Source organism: Pinus tabuliformis, chromosome 8, assembly GCF_031772625.1.
Source record: "Pinus tabuliformis cultivar Carrire ecotype Pingquan chromosome 8, CPIR1, whole genome shotgun sequence".
Taxonomy (NCBI): Eukaryota; Viridiplantae; Streptophyta; class Pinopsida; order Pinales; family Pinaceae; genus Pinus; species Pinus tabuliformis.
Window position 1 is genome coordinate 1,291,766,451 of NC_142294.1, and position 8,321 is coordinate 1,291,774,771.

Below are 8,321 nucleotides of genomic sequence, written 5' to 3' on the forward strand. Positions count from 1 at the left end.
AATGTGCACTGCTGTTATGATATATATAACCCTTTATGATTTATTGAAAACCCTAGACAAGATTAGAACCCTAAGGGCGAAAATTCCCTAGGGACATTACATCTAAAGGGGTTGGCAATTGGTTGACTTACTGTTATTTGTAGAAGGCTTCATATTATTCTTATGTTGTACATTTTGATTCAGCTAATGAGATTATTGAGATGATTTATTGCATAATATATTCATGCCAATTGTTTTGTGAATGCTTTTAATTTATGTATGAGTTAGCTAACTTATTTTATTGCATGATAAATTAAATAATTTGTCTGTTATGTTAAGGTTGTGGTAATTTATTTTGTGGTTGCTCTAATTTTGCTAGTGCACTCCCATGTGTGTGCCCCCTCTTGTAGTAGCATTAGGATCAATGATCTAGTACACATGCTAGTTGCAAGGGAACAATTCCTTGGGCTTGGAAAATCTGTTCCCAGCATTTCTGTGTCATTGGGAACTTGGAAGTTGGAGTCAAACACTCCAGAATAGACGAGAGTATTTAAAGGGCTTTGAGGTAGTTGAGCTGCTCTTGAGGGTGTTACCAGGCCGTTCCAGTGGTAGAGAACGTCTAGACACTCCTGGATAATTGCGAAATCCTATGTATTCCTTATTGTGTGGCACCCAAAAGACTTCCAAAAACCTTTTAAGCCTTGTTTCAGCACCACAAGTTGAGCCCCACAAATGGCCAACAAGGTCTAAACGCTCAAATACATCAATATAATTATACAAAAATAAAACAAAAAAACCATCCGTAATATACGAGGAGGTCATGAGATGTTGATGACAAGGAGGTCTAAACACTCTAAAACATCAAATACAAAAAATAAAACAAAAACCCATCCATAATCTACAAGAGGTCATGAGATCTTGTTGACAAGGAGGTCTAAACACCCAAAAACATCAATATAATGATACAAAAATAAAACAAAAACCCATCCGTAATCTACAAGGAGGTCATGTGATGTTGATGACAATCAAATGATATATATCTTCATTTTTAATGCAGTGATGGGTAGAATTAAAGAGGGACTAATCCTTTGATAGGAGATCTCACATTTTGATTTGGTTTGTCTGGTTTGGCAACTGATTACTTGAAACTACGACCATAGTTTTCAGCCAAGGATTATACAATGATCATGAAATTTGTTGTAGAGAGGATTACAATGATATAACCCACAATGTTGAACTGTAGAAATCAATCTTGAGTACGATGCCTATAGGCCTGTATATCAACTAAGCGTCCTTGACCGATCACATGTGTATAACAAGGAGTTTCCTTTATGCCATCATGTACTTGTCATTGTGTGCTATGCTTTCCGCAATGTTTGCTAGTTATGGGGCACATGGTTGTGCGCTATGCTCTCTGCAATCTTTGCTAGTTATTGTTCATGAGAAGAACTCTTGAAGTAAATCTGCATACAAGCAATAGGGAGATTTTAACAGCAAAAAGAGGACTTAAAATTATAGAAAATCTTGTAATTGTTGCTTAATATCTTAAATTTTGCAGGTTTGTAGCTTGAGTTTTACTTCCCTTCCTGGGTACTTAGTTTTCATTGGATAGAGTTTGCAGCTATCTTGAAATTAGGTGATTAAATTTTCAGGCTCCATACATAGTTTTGTCGTTTCCACATGCAAGGTGCTTAGGAGTCTCGTAAAAGCGGAATTGGTTCTATGACATCCTATGGCAGAATGCTTTATCCACCTTGTTTTTAACTTTTCATGTTGTCATCACAATCACTTTGTTTTCCTGCTGTTGTTGCCTATATATCATAAATTTTGCAGGTTTGTAGCTTCACTTTACTTCCCATCCTGGGTACTTAGTTTTCATTTGATAGAGTTTGCAGCTTTTATAAATTACATGCTTAAAGTTTTAGGCTTCATACATAATTTTGGCGTTTCCACATACAAGGTCCTTACGAGCCTCATAAAAGCGGAATTGGTTCTATGATGTCCTACTGAAAAATGCTTTATCCACCTTGTTTTTAACTTTTCACGTTGTCATCACAATCACTTTGTTTTCCTACTGTTGTTCTAATTAGAGGGAATGGATGGAAGATTCTATGTTCCCTGCTTTTCATGATTTTGGTACATATAGTTCATCTTCTAGTGACTTTTTGCGTATATATCTTAAATTCTCTACTTCCCATCCTAGGTACTTTATTTTCATTTAATAGAGTTTGCAGCGTTTGAAATTCACATGCTTAAATTTTCAGACGTCGTACATAATTTTGTGGTTCCACATGAAAGGTGCTTAGGAGACTCATAAAAGCAGAATCAGTTTTATGACATCCCACTGAATAATGCTTTAAATGATATCTTCACAATCACTTTGTCTTCCTAATGTTGTTGTAATTAGAGGGGATCCATTGATGGATAGGGAATTTAGTAGCTTCAGATATATTGGTTCCCATGAATGTAAGATTCTATGTTCCCTGCCTTTCATGATTTTGGTACAAATAGTTCATCTTCTAGTGACAGCTACAGTAATTTATAGCAAAGGGAGGAAATCTCTAGGGTATTTTATTTGCCTTAGGTTTATGGGTCCTGTGAGTGGGATTATCTTAGTTTGTTGTTTTCCCTATTTTTTCCAAAATTTGTTACTTTATTTATACTTCATTTTAATGTGTTTTATTATTGCCTCTACCGACTTGTCATTTTCTGTGAATTGGGGCAAACTTGCAAAGCTTCTAGTTGTTTTGGACAGTTGTACCTGTGTTTAGAACATTCCTGTATTCTGGAATCTTGTGCAACATAGGCACACACATATCACTGATGTTGGAGCAACACACAAATTTATGTTAGCTTTTGGGGTTACGCAAAATGTTTACACCATACTTGGGGGTGCTTAATGTGATGTGGAGTACATGGTGTGTTGAGTACCCTTGGTTATACATTACCAGACATGCACATTGGGGATAACTGACTCATGGATTGCTATACTTTGGCTCGAGGTTTATATGGTGCACTTTCTTACAAGTTGGAGATCTACATGGCATGGTGTCATTCTTCATGAGGTGCACATAGAGGGCTTGGTTGGTTGCTTGGGAGAAGGACCTACTTTGAGGAACATTGGGCATTTAGGAGTGTGTTGAGCCCTAGGTAGCATGGAGACACTTGGTAAAAGTTGAAACACGGGCATTCTTCTTGACATCATTATTTTCACATATAGATTAGCTAATTTGCTTCACACTTTCTAACCACTTTCTAGGTCACTTACATGGGACACAAGTCATCATGAATTTTATTGGATAAGATTTTTACAGCATCCTAAAATTTCTTCAAGTGCACATTTCTAATTCTTTTAGTTTTATGTTTGATTTCTTGGCCTTTAATGAGTTTCCATAAACCTCTACTTGTTCTACTTTGATCCTGAACTTACAGATTTTATACTGTCCAACTTACATTGAAGAATAAATCTCGCTAAGGATGCCAAGTTTCATATTTGATGTTAAACAATTGAGTCTTGCAAATTTTATCACAAGAAAGATGTTTTGCATTGTGTTATTGAGGCAACTTGATAATTTGAATGAACCATGGAAAGTAATTCTGTATGTGATTTTCAATATATTTGCAAAATTTCAGAAACCCCCATTTTGAGAATAAGGTATAACAAGAATAATTTTAGCTTGTTTTTAGTGTCTTGGGTTAACTTTTTTTTATTAGAAGGATGTAGGATGTGAACCATAGACTTGAACCAAACAAGCTTGTTAATACTCACAGCACAAAAGCACATAGGGCTAGGCCAAACTGTGGACATCATGCACCAGAAAGCATTTGTTGACCAATATTAGAGCTCTGCGCATGTTTGAAACTCAGTTAACCTGCCTAGCGTGGCTTGTGGGAAATTCTGTTATAGGCTAAGGAGTATAGGGGCAGTCCCTCAAACTCAACCCTGGGCCTCCTCAGTGACAGACCACAGGTGTACCTCGCTGACTGATGGCAGGTCTACTGATTCTCCTGATACCAGCAAAACCAAAAAAAAAACACATCCACAGTTACAATCAATTTCATTTACAAAATAAAAAATTAGTATATTTTCCTCTTTACCAAGGACCATAACAAATTAGAAAAAAGATAGGGCCACAACTTGAATTAAAAAAGACGTCCTTGTTAAAGCTTTTGTGTCTAAACAGAGCTAAGGGTTTTCAGGGGTCAATAAAACTACTGGAGTAGTCCATTTTAGATGCGATGAGTGGAGCAATCACATCCAAACCTACTACAAGAAGAGACAAAATAAATTTCAAAGGTTGCAGGGACTGTGGGCCATAGCACAATTGTGAAGACGATAAAGAGGAGGCTTCACTTCCTGAATCAAGCAAACAAACTTTTATATATACAGAGGGAATTGAATATTGCAACCAAACAAAATGGATCAAAATTTAAAATGGCCTAGGGTGAGAGAATGACATCTGAAAAATGATTTAGAGTTTGTAGAAGCCTCACCCATCCTCGACTAGGTTGCCAATATTGTTGAAGCGATAACTTGTTGACCATAGCTTAGAATCGTGAACTTGAATATGTGTTGGAAAGCTTGGAATGAGCTCTACAATGCGAAGGAAAGTACAGACTCCTTTCATATGAGTTGGAAAACTTGAAATGAGCTCTACAATGCCACGAAACTACAATCTTCTTTTATGGTGTCCTGTGCTCCAAAAATTAACTTGAAAGTTTTATGGTGTCCTGTGCTCCAAAAATTAACTTGAAAGTTTTATGGTGTCCTGTGCTTCAAAAATTAACTTGAAAGGCCTGAAATTACATATTTTAACAGAAAAATTAAAATTTGGAATTTGCCAAATATTGCCCAAAATGGCCCCAGCGGTCACTTGATCACATGCACATGAACATAGCAATGAGAAAACGGGTCTATATTCCCAATGAGGGGCCCTGAGCTTTGATCCCTTGTTAGAAACTTGAATAGATGAGGCGCACAAATGAACAAGGATGTGTTTATAGTGGAACCCTAATAGAAAAAACCATCATCAATTTTTTTCTCACTTCAAAATGTTTGTGTAATAGTCTTATGACCAAGCGATCTCAAATTGTTTCCCTCTCCCATTTTCATAATGTTTTAAGTGTGCACCACTAATGCAATCTGAACATTATATCAGATCTGAATCATAAATTTAGCCTATACATTTAACTTAGACTGCATGATTACTTAACACTGATATTTCAACAATGGAAACAATTTTGTTTAGACAAAATGTTTTTAGTTGTTGTTGTGTTTTTTTTTTGAATTTGACTACGAAATTTATCAATGTTTTTTTCAATGTCTGCAGTTTGAGAATGGAGTTGGACAACATGCGATTTCTATCACGCACAGTCAGGAAATTATTAATGTGGAGGATCTACAAAAGAGATCAGAGCAAGACACAAGATTAGGAGGCGGTGAGGGAGATACCCAACATGTTAAACATAAAGGGGTCGTACTAGAACCTCTTACTGGTATGTGGAAACGGGATAAACTTTGATATTGCATTTTTGAATGTTGGTTATAGATATGAAGGAGATTTTTTTTTAATGGAATATGTTGCAGGCACGACACGCAAGTCAATGACCGAGGAACAAATAGCGATGGTTTTGAGAGACATCACGAGAGGGTTGGTACCTATTGGCCTTGAGGATCCTAAATGGCCGTCTAGTGCTGGAGAAATGACTCATACTTTCGCCCCAGTTGTCAAATTGGTTGATGACTATAGGGCCATGAAGGAGGAGGTAGAGAGATTACGCATCAGAGCGATTACGCTACAAGAAGCCATGAACTTATCGGGTCGAGAGGGTGGTCCAAAGCTATTAGCCTAATTATTTTGCGTAGATAGATGTACTAGTACAGTCCTTTAAGATACTTTGAACTTGAGAACTTGTCTCTTTGTATGTGATGTTTTGGGTTGCGAAAATGATTTTTTATGTTACAAATATAATAAATAAAGCGAGAATGAGTATTCGTGAGGTGGAATTCCAGTGAATGATGTATATGTGCACTTTGAATATATTTTTGTTTTGAAATGCAGTTTGCTTATTATGTTAAACATAGGACAAGTTGACATCTAACATAACTCACGTTAAATAACAAAAGAACAATGGCAAGAAAATACACATGGAAAACATATATAAGCCTATCGAGTGAAGAAATGTAGTGAAAGTGCATTTCTGATTTGTATATTTTTAAATTTCTATCTTTCTTTGCAGATTGGAGGTTTAAGAGTTCTACATATAATCCAGAATGAAGAGATTCATGGAGAATTGGTCTTTGATATATGACATTGTAATGCAGTTTAAAAAAACCTATGACATCGGAAAGATGTCAGAGAAAAGATAGGAAAAAGGAAAATTTTAAAACTAAAAAATGGATTAACATATATTTAGACAAAATAAATGGAAACCTATTAATTTATCTTTAGGAGGAAGTTAGAGCTGAAAATGAGGAGGTGGTTGCTTCTTTTGATGATTTCGTTTAGGTATTGTTGTCGCCCATGTTGTACATGCGTGATAAAAGCCCCAATCCAAAATGCACAATTTAATGGGAACCTTTTAGGAAGGTAACCTATTGTCACTTCGATAACCTGTCCTTTCACTTTAGGTCGAACAAGGCTTCCCTACTAGGATCACTAAGGCTTAGTCAAAAGAGAACAAGATGATGTCAATAAAAGCCTCAGTGAAATGTTTTTCTAGGAGATTTTTTGGGTTTTTTGAAAAAGAAAAAGGTGATGGAGAAATATGAAGATTAGTGCCAATATTCTCTCAAGGCTATGGGGTCAAGAGGAATCAATTGGTAAGATGAGATCAAGAAGAAATCCCTCTTAGGTTGGTTAATTGGTGCTTGTATAATAAGGCAAGAGGTTAGAATTCGATAGCTAAATTAACCCCCGGGTTAATCAAAGAAAATCATGAAATTATGGCATCACTAGAAGGGATCCCTCCAAGTGGAAAGCCGTCAACCACAAGATCGACTATGGCATGAAATAAAATCAAAACCTTTATTAAGAAACTTTATAGCATGGCCCAGCAAAGAGGATTAAAAATTTACCCCAAACCAACAAAGGATAATGTGTGAGAATAGCTTCTTGGTGTCCTCCCTCCAAAGGACAAAGTTGTCATTCAAATGGATCAACCTTAGACCTTGTGGTAGTCTAAAATAATCACAATGATCCCTTTAATGATGTAGAAGAAGTAATGAAGAAAGAACAACTTCTAAGTCAAAAACATTCACTACATATATAAGCCCTTAAGACCAAAAATGTTCCAACAAAGATATTTCCATTAAGCTCGGAAGAGAGGAATGCTCTTAGAATCCAACCACGAGTACAAGTGAGGAAGCTATCTTCTATTTATGGAGTGTGATCTAACTTCTTTTACAATAAAATATCATTTATTTGATTTAATTTCTTATTGTGCCAAGAGGTGCCCTACAACTCCATATGAGGTAGATATCAATGTAAAAATTTAACATTTAACAAATTTAATCTAATGCCAATGTTGTTCCAATATAGGGGTAGATGCGTAGGCATAAATGTTTAACATTTAACATTCATATCTCAGCTAAATTAAAATAAAAAGATGTGTATGTGTAAATGTTTAACATTTAACATTTATATGTCAGCTAAACTGCAAAAAAAAAATAAAAAATAAAAAAAAATGTTGGCTCAATGAATAATAAAATGTTAAAGTTAATTTGTTATATTTAACATGTAAATAAGCTTTGTTACAATACCATGGGCCAACACCATGGCTTATCAATACCACATGCCCAAAAAACATAACTTATTTCAAAATCAAAATAGTTTATAAATATTTTAATTCAATTTAATTTTATAACATTTTTTTTAATTAATTCTAAAAGGAAAAGTGTTATAATTACTTTTGAGATATATCTAAACTCTCTATCTTCATTCCCACATAAATTAAATCAGGATTTTAATAAAATAAAAAATGAGAATACTTTTATATATAAATATGTGAAATTTATATAATATAAATAATATTATTAAGAACCAACAAAGATCCATCTTAACTAAGGATCCAAGCTATGAGAGAAATTTGCTAACAATACTAGAGGAAAGATAGTGTATGCTTGTTTTAAGTTTTTCATTATTGCGTTTTCTTTGACATGATTGATCCAAAATATAAGTTTAATATTTTACAACCAATTGAGTTTTGTTTTTTTTTTTCTTCTTAAATTTAGATACTTTCTTAAACACAATATAATGGGATCAAATTTAAAAGTGAGAGAGGGGGAGGGGGAAGGAAAGAGATAGTGACAAAGTTTGAGGGTGAAGACAGATAGTGACAAA

The 8,321-nt window shown here is 34.9% G+C and overlaps 1 long non-coding RNA gene across 1 annotated transcript; it reads left to right on the forward strand.

Annotated features, from left to right (window-relative positions):
* Positions 1–4,696: 4,696 nt before the first annotated feature.
* Positions 4,697–5,991, forward strand: LOC149240183 (uncharacterized). Its single transcript, XR_016245503.1, has 2 exons — positions 4,697–5,475; positions 5,567–5,991. It is a non-coding gene; the product is annotated as an uncharacterized LOC149240183 (long non-coding RNA).
* Positions 5,992–8,321: the final 2,330 nt, after the last annotated feature.